General features: G+C 37.1%; 1 protein-coding gene across 10 annotated transcripts in view; it reads left to right on the top strand.

Annotated features, from left to right (window-relative positions):
- Positions 1–12,814, top strand: part of ptprfb (protein tyrosine phosphatase receptor type Fb) — a 233,258-nt gene that overhangs the window by 86,698 nt on the left and 133,746 nt on the right. For 8 of the 10 annotated variants that reach the window (XM_067363337.1, XM_067363335.1, XM_067363338.1 and 5 more), the window contains exon 1: positions 2,561–2,925. The exons of the other annotated variants lie outside the window; for them this stretch is intronic. The gene's annotated coding sequence lies outside the window, so the exon portion shown is untranslated. Of the gene's footprint in view, positions 1–2,560; positions 2,926–12,814 lie in introns of those variants that run through there. 10 annotated transcript variants of the gene reach the window in all.

Raw genomic sequence — 12,814 nt, 5'->3', positions numbered from 1 at the left:
CAGAAAAATATTAGTTATACAGGTGTGGAATGACATGAGGATGAGTAAACAGAATAACAGAATTTATTTATTTATTTTTTTCATTTTTCAACTATCCCTTAAAGCGGAACTCGGTAAGATTTGCAAAGCTCCCCCTACAGTTTCCTTCAGTTAATCACACTGTCATAAATACCCCAAGCGCAGCTCTGGACTACAGCGACTACAACGCTCACCCGCGCAGTAGTTTTGCAAATACAGAACAAGAAAGAGGAGGTGGGTAATTTGCAAATACAGTACACTCGATGGAGGTGGTAATTTTCTAAATTGTCGTATAAAGTCGTAATATATACATTGTTTTTGAATTATGAACATGAGGCGAGATTGTTTCGGGTCGGTGCAGCTCAACTTGCAAGTGCTGTATTGTGGCGTAGACGTGCCAGGGGCGGTTAGTACTCGCCACAAACACACCACTACAAGTCAGTTAACCATCGTAAGGACTTAGAAAATTATTTATGAATGTAAAAAAAGTAACTTAGTTCTGCTTTAAAGCTACATGGAGTTGACATGTAGGCTATAGTAGATACTGTCATTTTGAAAAATTGGAAATTATTAATTATGTCAAGTGGATATTTAATCTACATGCACAAATGGAATGTTATGCATCTATATAATTATCTGGGAAATGAAAACAAGTATGTCGGATAAAAGTAGATGGTGACAGAGTTATATAACCTGGTTGTTAAAGTGATTGATAATGATTATTTGTAGCATAACCTCTGTGTCATTTGTAAACATTATGCAGTAAATTCCATAGAGTGCATAGGATCTCATGTGTTTCATCATTTGTATATGGCATTTTAGTGCTGCATTACTTGTACAGGGATTAAAAATGTTCCACTGAGGTTCACTGTAATCTAATAAGAATCACTGTGTCAGATTAGGACATTAAAGGGAGTTCTGTGTGGGAATCACTGCGTGGCAGTGTCTGGAAACATACAGGTTTAATACTATAACCTTTCTGTTTTTAGAATTAAGTGTAAAATCCTTTGTTTTGAGTTGTTTGTTTGCTTTTTCACTGAAAGTAAATCTCACAAATCACACTTGCTAGTAAATCTCACAAAGAATCATCTGCAAGTAGGCTAATATTTAATGAAATGTGAAATTTTGAAGTAGACTGAAATAAAATGTCAAACATACTCAAATAATTTGTCTTATTTACGACTATTTACGACTTTATTCATTTGTCATTTTCTTTTGCTCATTCATTCTTTCGCTTTTTCTTTCTTCCCGTTCTTACACCCTATCTTTCCCTTGTTCATTCATTCATTCATTCATTCATTCATTCATTCATTTGCTTGTTGTTTTCTTTTGTTGTTGTTGTTGTTGTTGTTGTTGTTGTTGTTGTTGTTTTCAAGTTTTGAGCCTTTTGTTTGTTTGCTGTTTTGATTGGTTATTTGTTCTTGTTTGTACTTTTCTGTTCTTTATTGCTTTCTTGCTTCATTTGCTTGTTCATTTGTTCATTTTCTTTCCCTATTTTTCATTCAATATTTATTTTTTCATTAGTCTTTCTTTCTTTCTTTCTTTCTTTCTTTCTTTCTTTCTTTCTTTCTTTCTTTCTTTCTTTCTTTCTTTCTTTCTTTCTTTCTTTCTTTCTTTCTTTCTTTCTTTCTTTCTTTCTTTCTTTCTTTCTTTCTTTCTTTGCTCTTTCCCCCTATCTTTCCTTTCTTCATTTATTCATTTGAATTTGTTCTGTTGTTGTTTTTTGTTAGATTGTTCTTTTGTTTGTTCTTTCACTATTTTTAAATTGTTGAGCCTTTTGTTTGTTTGCTGTTTTTATTGGTGGTTTGTACTTTTCTCTCCTTTCTTGTTTCATTTGCACATTATTTTGTTTATTCTGTTCCTATTTTTCATTCAGTTGTTCTATCACTATTTCAATCTTTGTTTTGGGTGTGTGTTTGTTTGCTTGCTTGTTTGTTTCTGTTCTTAATTTATGTTCTTTCTTTCCTCCTTTCATCCTTTCGTTCTCTCCTGTTCTCTTTTCCGTTTCACTCTTTCATCCTGGCTATTGTTCATTTTGTCTTAGTTTGCTTCATTAAGCTCTTTAGTTTTTTCTTTTCATTCAATATTTCTGTTTTCATTAGCTTCTTTTTCATTAGTCTTTCTTTCTTTCTCTTTCTTTTTCTTTCTTTCTTTCTTTCTTTCTTTCTTTCTTTCTTTCTTTCTTTCTTTCTTTCTTTATTTCTTTCAGTTTTTAAGTGCATTACTTTTGTTGGCATGTTTCTTTATTTTTTTATATTCACTATTAAAGTTCAGATACGCCATTTTATATCCAAATTCTTACCACATGACATTAAATCAAATCATGATTCCCTCATAATGTGATTAATCATTAACATTTACGTCCCAGCAAGGTTCCTGATGAGTCAGAGAACACACAGGCAAGCACGTACAACCTTTGTACACAGGTGAGTAAAAACAACCCTCCAGTCCATTTGTCAGGAAAGTACTCAGAGAGCCCCTGTTCTGACATCACACTGGCTCCACCCAGGCTGACGCCCACTCACAGCTCAGTGTGAAGAAGCTTCCCTCAGGAAGGACAGCAATCAGCTCTCTCCACAATCAACTAGAATTTACCACGTCACTGGGGAAACTACTGAAAAAAGTTGACATTTATAAACCGTAGACAAAGATGGGACTCTTTTGACGTCAGTTATACACTTACTGGATTGAATAGCAAGCAAAACGTAGCCCTGTGTTGTCTGTTCCACTTGAAGCCGTTAACAAGGATCTTCCCACCTGGATGATACGCGTGTACGGATTTGAATATTGTGGGGCTCACTCTTGGGAATAACAGTCAAGGGAAAAAGGAAACATTCAGGATTTAAGTAAAGGATTACTATTTCTCACATTTCCTGTGGATATTTTCATAATTTCATAGCGTTATGGGTAAGTTAAATTAACACTTACTATAATCTAAGTTATGTTGTGCTCTTTTTTTTTTCCTTAATAAAAAACAATTAAAATATAATGAATTAAAAGTACAATGATCGTTTTTCTTCCCTAATACTGGTGATGGAAATGTAATAGCCTAAAGTGAGTAAGTAATCCCTTAACTTTGTCCTAACTTTGCTCCACTATTGCGGAGGTTTTCTTCAACTCTTCCCAGAGCACTTTTTCTGTCTCTTTTGTCCTTTTATTATCACTTGTTAAACCAAAACAATACTTTTATTCTGGTTCTATTGGCTACCTCTTTGGCACATAGCCCATGTCTGGTGAGAGCCCTTCTTTGGCTTTCTTTTTTTTTCAGGGGACTTTGAATAGAGAGCCGTCGAGTGTCCCCTAGCTACCACTGATATAACGTGAGAGACCCCGCTGTGAGACCACATGAAGTCTCAGGCCAAATAACCTGTTTTTCCAGTTGTCTTTATCTCCCTGCGTGATCCTGTCTTGGCTTTCTGGATGGTTTTTGGCCCGGCGAGGTTTTTTTTTTTTTTTTTTTAGAGCCAGCTCAGGAGAAACTACACCATTGATTAAAGGTGACTGAAGAAAATTATAGGCTTTGTTGTGAGTTGTAACATTATGTTGAAACGCCTGTCTCCCTCATAACTCCAGATGTTATTGTAGAAGGCTGAAAATTGCTTGTACCTGCTTGAGATATATGTTATGAATGCTGGGACCATTTTAAACTCATCCCTGTGAAATGAATGTGCGTTTGGCTCTTTCACCTATGTGCGGTAGCTCAATACAATGAGCAAAGTGAGAGTTGCACAATAGATTCCTTGCTAAACTTTAGATGTTGCTTTATCTGGGGGGGAAAAAGGATCATCCAGTATCTTCTTTCTCTCTTAGTTTTCTAAAAGTGGAAAGTTGGGAACGAAACGAAGTGTAAAGATAGCACGTCTGTCTCGCTTTGTTTAGCATGAAAAGCTGAGACCTCCTGGGGCTGTGCCTCAGAGAACCGAGAGTTGCTCTCTCAAAGTTGTGCAAAATTTGAACCATTACTCTCTCTTGCGCTTGTTAATCATTCACCGGCACAGACTTGCAACTCTTAAACGGGATGGGGGGTGGAGAACAGAGCCCGATAAAAGCTTTTTAAAGGAAAAGCTTTTCAAATCAAAACCACTCTGATCTTTGCATCTACATGCCTACCTCTGCACAGAGTAAAAAATAGAAAACAGGAGCCCAACGGAATCTTTTGGTCTTATCTTTAGTGGCCAACCCCCTCGTCTGTCACTCTTGACCTCCCACATACAGGCTGGTGACCTGAAATTCTTCTTTTACAACTCCGTCACAGTCGTGTCGCCAGCTGCTCTTCTCAGTAGAGTGTGGGATCACGCTGAAGAGCAAACTGTGTGGCTAATAATGTTAGTGGTTACATTTTTCTGTTATTGAAGGTGCTACTTTAAGTTTTGGGTGAACGATTATTTTGAAAAAGTTGTATTGCTACTTTGTTGTCTGTATTTTTGAGCGAAGTGTAATTTAATAAGTGGAATTAAAGTCTGATTAGAATGATAGTTTTGTATAATTAAATGTATTCATTCTTGCTATTACTGTAACCTAAAACAAATAATGTAAACCAGTTTTCCCAGATGAATGACATTGAAATGTCAGTGAAATAGATTTTCCACCTCATTAACTGGTTCATTTATATAAATATGTGTGGTGAGAAATATCTGGCATACATTTAAAGGAATTCCTTGTCATTTTTCTGTCTCATGTCTTTAATATTCACTTAGGAGTTTGTCTCAGCGTTGCACATTTCCCTCATGGTTTGAGAAAGTCTAGTGGGCATTATGGGCAAAAAAAAAAAAATAAAAAATTAAAAAAATCTTTACTTGATCTTAAAAGATCTTTACTTGACTTGCCAACATTTTGACTGGGCAACAAATAATGACCTATTTTATTTTCACTCCTTTTTATGCATCAGCAAAACTGTTTACATTTTTCATAAATAAATAGTAAATAATATATTAAAAAAATTATATATTCTTTTAAATTTTCAACAGCTGGAATTTATACAGCTATAATATATCCATGGCAGCTATATTTATTTATAATTTGGCACACAGTCCACAATTTTGTTGATTGTTTATATATATATATATATATATATATATATATATATATATATATATATATATATATATATATATATATATATATATATATATATATATATATATATATATTAGACAATTTTCATATGCATTAATATTATAAATCAATCAGTTTGTTTTATTTTTTCCCCCCCAACAAAGTAAAATATTGATCCGGTAGAGCCAGTGACTATTCCATCTACTGGCCCGAAACGCTCTCTCACTGGCCTCTGGCCAGCGCACTGTCTTTATTATTGAGCCCTGTCTTACGATATTGGTCAGTGTCCCTGGCAGACACCATGCGAGACGGTGCAGTTTTGCTCTAGTGATGTGTTTGGACAGGGCTGGAACAGTGCATGTGTGATTTGAGGGCTGCATTTGGATGTGAAAAACATCTCAGGTGTAGGAACACTGACTTCATTGTTTGGTGATTAGCCACACACTCTCAGATGAAGAGCAATATAAGTTCTTATCGACCATTCAAGGAATGTTTTTATTTAAAGATTGTGTCTTTTGTTTGAGTAAAGCTCCTCTCTTTGTCATCGACACTTCATTGAATAGGGTGTGATTACCTCTATTATTTAAATGTTTCTCTCTGAGAGCCTTTCTGTAATTAGCATTCACAAACATGCATCTCTAACTTTGAGTGCTCACCACTCAAATATCTGTATTTTGAGCCTTTTAATATTCATCCAAACAGCAAAAGTCAAATCTGCTATTAAGAGTACAAATTAAATTTTATGACACATTTAATAGTACGAGAGATGGATCTTTTATTAAAGAGGACATTACCCTGCGTACAAAGGAACTCATTTCACTGCTAAATCATCTTGTTATGGATCTGCTGATTGAAACAACCTCCATTTGGCACTTTCTAAATGTTTGTAATAATGGTCACTGAGTCATATGTCAGTGATATTCACAGGTCTTTACATGACTTGAGACTTTAAGAGGTTTGAGTGAACTGCATGTCAAAATTCAAATTTTAGTAGTTTGCAATTACATGTCAAATCAGAAGCAAACTTGAAAAATTATGCCAGAACCAGATCATATGAAAATATGTAGGTTTTTAAATGTCCTATACCTTTTAGTAGGGTTTATTATTTCTTATAAATCTAAAACTTGCTAAAAGTATATTATTAGTAGTTTTTATTTGATCTCTGTTATGAAAAATTGCAGCCATCACAAACTGATGCAATGAGTCTCTTCTTCATATAAGCCAAAGCTTTTGCCGAACAGCATTTTCCGAAGCCTTTTCAACCATTATTACAGGTGTAGGCAATACTGGCCAAAGCACACACACACCTTGCTAGCCACAACTAATAATAGCAGGAGGATAATACCTGTCAGAGCTGTTTGTCCATTTGCTTTATATTACCTTTAGGATATATGACTCTCTGTTTGTGAACGAGAAAACATTTCATTTCTTTGCTAGACAATTGAATTCACCCCCATCCCCGCCGTGCAACAGCAATGTCATTAGGTATCAACAGCATTAGTTTTCATGATGAGTGGCTCTTTCCCCTGCTTTAGTCATCCTCCTCCCTGCCCCAAAATGCTTTACACAGCAAGATTCCCAGAATGTGATGACTTGTTTTGGATATGCGAATGACAATGAATTCATTTTGTTAGCATGTCTTTTTTTCGGTGTCTCTATGTATGAATTATATCTTGAGGCAACAACATCCGATAACAAAAACCTCACAACATTTACCTTAACAAACACTGTATGCCTCCAGGAATGCAAAATTGTTTCATAATTTAGTAGAGCGTTTTGAGCAAAGGTGCCATAGCCGACAGATGGCGTGCACTGGATGAATATACTGGAGAGGATTAATAACTGGATTCCCCCACAATGCAATTCATGATGAACAGTATTGTTGTGTTTTCAGCTCAGTGCCCCCCATGAATCTTATCTTAGCTAAAACATCCCTCACTCAAAAACCAGTGGACGGACTTGGCTTGCTAATGGGACTGCTAATCCTTAGTTTGTTTCCATGTAAATCTTCCCACTGATGGAGAGGCCCCCGCCCTAGTAAATAAAAATGATTTAGCTAGTTTCCCTGGCAAGCTGTTTGTGGGTATATGGGGACTGTGATGAACGCAACTAGCATGTAAAGAGGGAGCAAGAATTCTAGGGTTGTGCTGATAGATAGTGTTGTGTATCGAAGATAATCAGAAATATCGCCTATCAAGACGATAATCAAGATGATAATTGGCTCATTAATGTATTAAATTATCACACATAACCACTGACAAGCAAGTATGAGGATTGAGGAGTCCTTAATGAACAGACTACAAAACTACATTCCACATCAAAATTGAATTGCAAGCTGATCTTTTCACAAATTGTCAATAGTGCTTGTAATAAAAGAGACACATCATTGGTATACAGCTGCTGTTTCATTTCCATAGGACATTAACAAAACCTTTTAATGTCACTAATAACAATACAATTACAAAATAATTAAATAATAATAATAATAATAATATATAGGCCTAATAAAAGTATTTAGGTCTGAACACCAAGTCAGTAAATTAAGTTTTAGAATTAAGATTTTAAGTTTGTATACTGTTATCAGCACTGAGGTAGATTCAGCTCTTGTCATGTCTGAAAGAATTAATGGACTGTTAGTGCAGCGTCAGATGCCAAAAGCTTGGTCAGTTTTTGCTTTCACTTTAACTTTCAGGAAATAATTGACTAGTTTGAGACTCCTTCACTGGCATAACTCTTGTGCAAAGTTTGCAGATTGCATGTGTGGTATTTACATGCTCGCCTTTTGGGTGAAATATTTCTATGCAATGTCGTTTGTCTTAATCACCAACTCCATCTTTGCAAAATTATATTTCATTTCTCAAAATATTCTCATTTCCTGCGGTAATAAAACAAAGTAAAAACAAACAAAAGAAAAGGTTAATAAAACAAGTAAATAAGTAAATTGATTATCAAATAAGTAAACTAATTGCACACACTTTACAGTTAACTATCTTTTGGTATCATAAGGGGATTTTACACTGGGTATTTATAGGAACTCCATTTATAGGAACTCAGTTTATAGGAACTAGCCACCAGGGCAGTCCCCTGCGAACTAAATTTCCCCTAGGGCCATTTTCCTGGTGGTGTTCATGGTGCCAGTAGGAACTCTGAAGTGATGTAAGCCGTCAGTTACATCTTGCCGCTCTGTTTGTTGTGCGTGACTTTTATTTTGATGGTGCAACAGACTTTTGTTTTGATGGCGCTGTGAACGCTGGAGGCTGAGCGCACAGCGCTCCTATTCTCCATCGTTATTAGTTTACAAACTGTTTAACAGTCTTATATAAAACGTTATAAGATAGAACTGTTATACAGAGAAAGTAAACTGTCGGTCCATGGCGTTGGTCCATCTATTGCTGTTTTCCATGTTCGTGGAGTAAATATATAGGCTATAAACTGTGTTTACACTACTTTTTAAAAATGATGTTTCACATGCATTCGACCAGTTAACGTACTTGCGCCCTCAAACACAACTGGATTATCAGATCCTAATTAACACTGACATTTTGGGCTACAAGACACTAAACCATGTCAAGACCATAGTTTGGATGTGGACAACTCCCTGTCCCTGCAAACTAAAATCAGCCCAGTGTGACACCAAAACATCTCGGCCATTTACTGACCTGACAAGAGCTGTTTCTTTTATTTATTTTTTTACAAATTGCTCTCTCATGCTTATGTTAGATCCATTGAGAAACCCCAAACAAAGGGTGCTTGGAGTCACATTTATTTGCTTTAGCTCACATATCCGTATTCTTGTTCATTTAATTTACATAAATGTGGAGTGTTGTACCTTGACATAGTGCAGTGATGCAAACAACCTGGTGTTCATAAGTAAATGAAGGTGTTGCTCATGAACCATGTTTGTGCATGTTGTTCTGTTGGCAGAGCTGCAGAACCTGTTTGAGACAGGGGCCAACATTGCGTGTCTGTTGAAGAGGTAATTGATAGTCTGAGAACTGTTTTTACTGCAGGTACATCCACCCTGCAGCCACAACGGGGGATGAGGGGGTGGGTGTATGTAACAGCAAGTGCAGAAGGGTGAAAATCGAAGAGCACCAAGTGGGAAGAGGAGGTCTAGACAGTGTGGAAGAGGCGGGAGATAGATAGTGAAGGAGTAGATGGATGACCTAAACAAGATGGATTTTATGTCAGGTTCCGGACAATCTATTTCATGCGACACATTACTGTGCCGGCATGTCTTGGCCAAGCAGATGGAAGGATTTCTATTTTTGCCAGGTAATGTCTGAGAAGTGAAATAAGTCTTTACCCTCAAGATTCACAGCTTCTCATACTGAAAATAGGGAGGTTGTTGTCAGATGTTGACTGTCAACTAAACAGACGGCCATCCCTTTACCAACAACACTGAAAAAAAAAAATAAATAAAACCGAATCTGGCTTTTCTTTTGAGGTTCTTACTGATGAAACACTAGATATTTTTAAAACGGACCAGTCTGTCCTTTATAATTAGATCCAGGTTCACCTGACCCCAATTGGAAGTTTTCTCAGTGGGCCTTTAAGACACATTTCTACTTTCAAAAACCATTAGATCAGGGGTGTCCAATCCTGTTCCTGTAGAGCCCGTTTAACCCCAACACACTTGCCTAGAATTTTCTAGTGTGCCAGTAGACCATGACTAGCTGTTTCAAGTGGGTTTGTGATTGGAGAAAAACTTTGCAGAATAGTTGCCGGATTGGAGGACCAAATTCAAAGGTTTTAAGACATGTTTTAAAAATATTTTTAATAAAATAGTGAAAGCAGCATGGCCGAAGATGTCAGCAGTAAAATAATTATTTTTTATCTAACTTCAAAAAAAATCTAGGGTTAGTGTTATTCAACTAGTTGTTTTTAGGGCAAGTTCAGTAGTTGACCATTGTGTCCCATCCCTAATGGATATGATGGGCACCTGAAAGTAATTAGTGTTTGTGGTTCAGTGGCTTGTCTTGTCAACAGAGTGTATGTTTCAGTGGTATATTGATTGATCTCCTCCCATGCTATTGTTCCTCAGTCACTTGGTTTTGCTGGAGCACTCCAGCTAAAATTCAATTGGCAGGTTGTTCTTTAGGTATCATTTTAAAACTGTTATTATAATTTGAGTGAGAGGTTTTGCCTTTTGTCTCAAAGCGGTCCTTCCGCTCTAACGGGGAGGGAAAAAGTGTGGCGGTATAAACCCATTTTGCAGAAAAGCACATTGACTCTGCTTTGGAGACGGAGGCCACGGTGGCTCTTTTGATCTCGCTCCTTTCAAGTGAAACCCTGGGTAATTTGCCTGTCGCGGTCAAAGTGAGTCACAAGCTGTCAGAGAAACCCTTTATGCTGTGGAGAGTTTTAGTGAAAAGCAACTATCAGGCTAATCCTTCTCTTCTTCCTCTCAGCTTCGCTGTGCACTGCCCTGTTAGTTAAAACCATTGCCAAGTTAGAGTGAGAGAAACTAATAACTTTCCCGGCATGAAAATTGGGAACAGAACACGTTCCCTTACCTGTCACTCTCACCAGTGGGAAGCAACACTACAGGCTTGTATGATTCTTCCCTGAATGCTAATGGAGTTGCCCAGCTTGCCTCCATGTTGGATTCTCTTCAGAAAGGCATCTAATAACCCATATCAAGTCTGATCTGCCAGCGTCTTGGAAGCCAGGCCTCATTTAAATTCTGTCCCCTGGTTACAGGCGTGTTCAAGAAGCAACCACTTGCCACCTCGCTGGCCTGCGGTTTGTTGGTTTGTCTTGGACGGGAAATCTGTTAGTGCTTGAATTAGCCTTGTGCGCTCATGACAGCCGTCCCTGACGTCTGCTGCCCTGTGACATCGCCTCTTCCTCCTCCCCATCGCTGCTTGTTCTTTTACATTTTAAATCCAGAGCCTCACGAGACCGATGGGGATATGGCTCCATCTGCCACAGCTGTCTGTTGTTTAGCAGAGAGACAGAAATGGAGAGAGGCAGCAAACCCCACAGCGAGATGAGACTGCAGCTTACCCACACCTGTAGAACTTGCACAGCAGGAAGCAGAAGTTTGGTGTAGTTTGTGGGATGAATGGCGGTTTGATCATGAGATTTGCTTGTTTGTGAGTCCTTGAGTCAACCTAAAACCAGATAAGGTGTTTCTCCACTGCCTTATATTCATATCCAGCTGTGTAAATGGATGAGTTGTACCTGTGAAATCTCATTTGCCTTATTTACTGCATAATTAGAGGAGATAATGACTCCCAGGTTAACCTGTTTTCCCATGGCGACCCTCCTGTTTTCTTCAGAATGTTCCCCCCATTGAAAATTTGTGTAGTGTATGCTAACAGGCCTCCTACAGTTAATCCCATCTTTGTCTTAACATGGAGGAGGACTTACACTCTCAGAAAACAATGGGTCTTGCATTACTTCCAGCCAAGGAGAGGAAGTTTACAGATTATCAAGAGCATTTTTTTGCAAACCGTGACCAGAAAAGCAGCATTTTGAACCAAATTCTTGCCCCACATGAGTCTCTACAAACGATTGTATTTCAGGGCTGGACTAGTCTTCAAGAAAGCCACCTGCATTTGTAGTTACTAACATCAGACTTTATTTCAGGTTCTGGTGCTCTCTTGAGTCACTTGTCTGAAGATTGATTGGATCTTTAAGTTTTCAGATAGCTGTTCGACTTTGCAGCTCTCTTTCTCATGCTGCGTCTTCAACAGTGATGGAGGACCTGGTACTGATGATTCTTCACAAGTGAAATATCTCTTTCTAGTGGCAAAGTTTTTGCTTGAAAGTTTTTTTTAAATCTTCTACAATGACTGGCTCAAGGAATTTTGTAATACTTTGACCAGGCAGCTTAAACTTTTGACCAATGACAGACACTTAGATGAGTCTAATGAAATTTCTTTTATAACTTTAATACAGTCTGTTACTGTATCAAAGTAAAATATTATATGTGAAATGTGGAACAACAAATGTTATGTGTACATATAACATAACTGTCATGAAAATGACCTTGAAAATGATCTTGAAAATAAGCGTAATTTTTCAAAAGCAAAATATAATTTCTTTTTACTTTGTTGATTTTGGTTTGAAATATGAGCCCAGACATGTTTTTGAAAGATTTTGTGCACATGAAAACAACTTAAAAGAATGTCAGATTCAATATTTAAGAGGTATTTTGTTCTAATGAAGTGTTTCCTTGTCAAGATGTGCTTATCCAGTCTCAGGCAGTATTGATTCAGGTGTCACAGGTCTCTGTTGACATGTCTTCTGTTTGTTTGTGTGTGGATTGAGCACCGGTGCCGATGCTGAGGGTAAACTTAGCAGGCTGTGGGGGATTCAGAGGCATTCTGTTTCTTTGTCGTGTTCATAGTGCTGTCGACTTTGATTGAGATCGCTTTGTGTTTGACTCCAGGTTTATAATCAGCTAAGATTCTTTGCAGTCTTCAGCAAATATAACCTGTCAAGTATTCAGTTTATTCTTTGTCTATTGGAATACATTTTTAAAGAGGTAATTAGAGGTTGAAGTGTTGGCCAGGACCTTCTGATAAATTTTTGCTGCTTTTTGTCCAAATTGAATTTCTTTTGCTTACAATAGTCTGTATTACTATCAGTTCTATTCAAGTCACTGTGAGTTCATGTACAGTATCTTGGGTCATATTTAGCATTGTCATTAGATAAGAAAATTATTTTTTATTTTTTTATTTTTTTATTTTTTTTTCAAAAATCGTCTGCGCCTATTGTCACTTTTACACCT

Source organism: Chanodichthys erythropterus, chromosome 16 (assembly GCF_024489055.1).
Source record: "Chanodichthys erythropterus isolate Z2021 chromosome 16, ASM2448905v1, whole genome shotgun sequence".
Taxonomy (NCBI): Eukaryota; Metazoa; Chordata; class Actinopteri; order Cypriniformes; family Xenocyprididae; genus Chanodichthys; species Chanodichthys erythropterus.
Note: the sequence above shows the minus strand (reverse complement) of the source record. Positions and strands in the feature narration are given on the sequence as shown.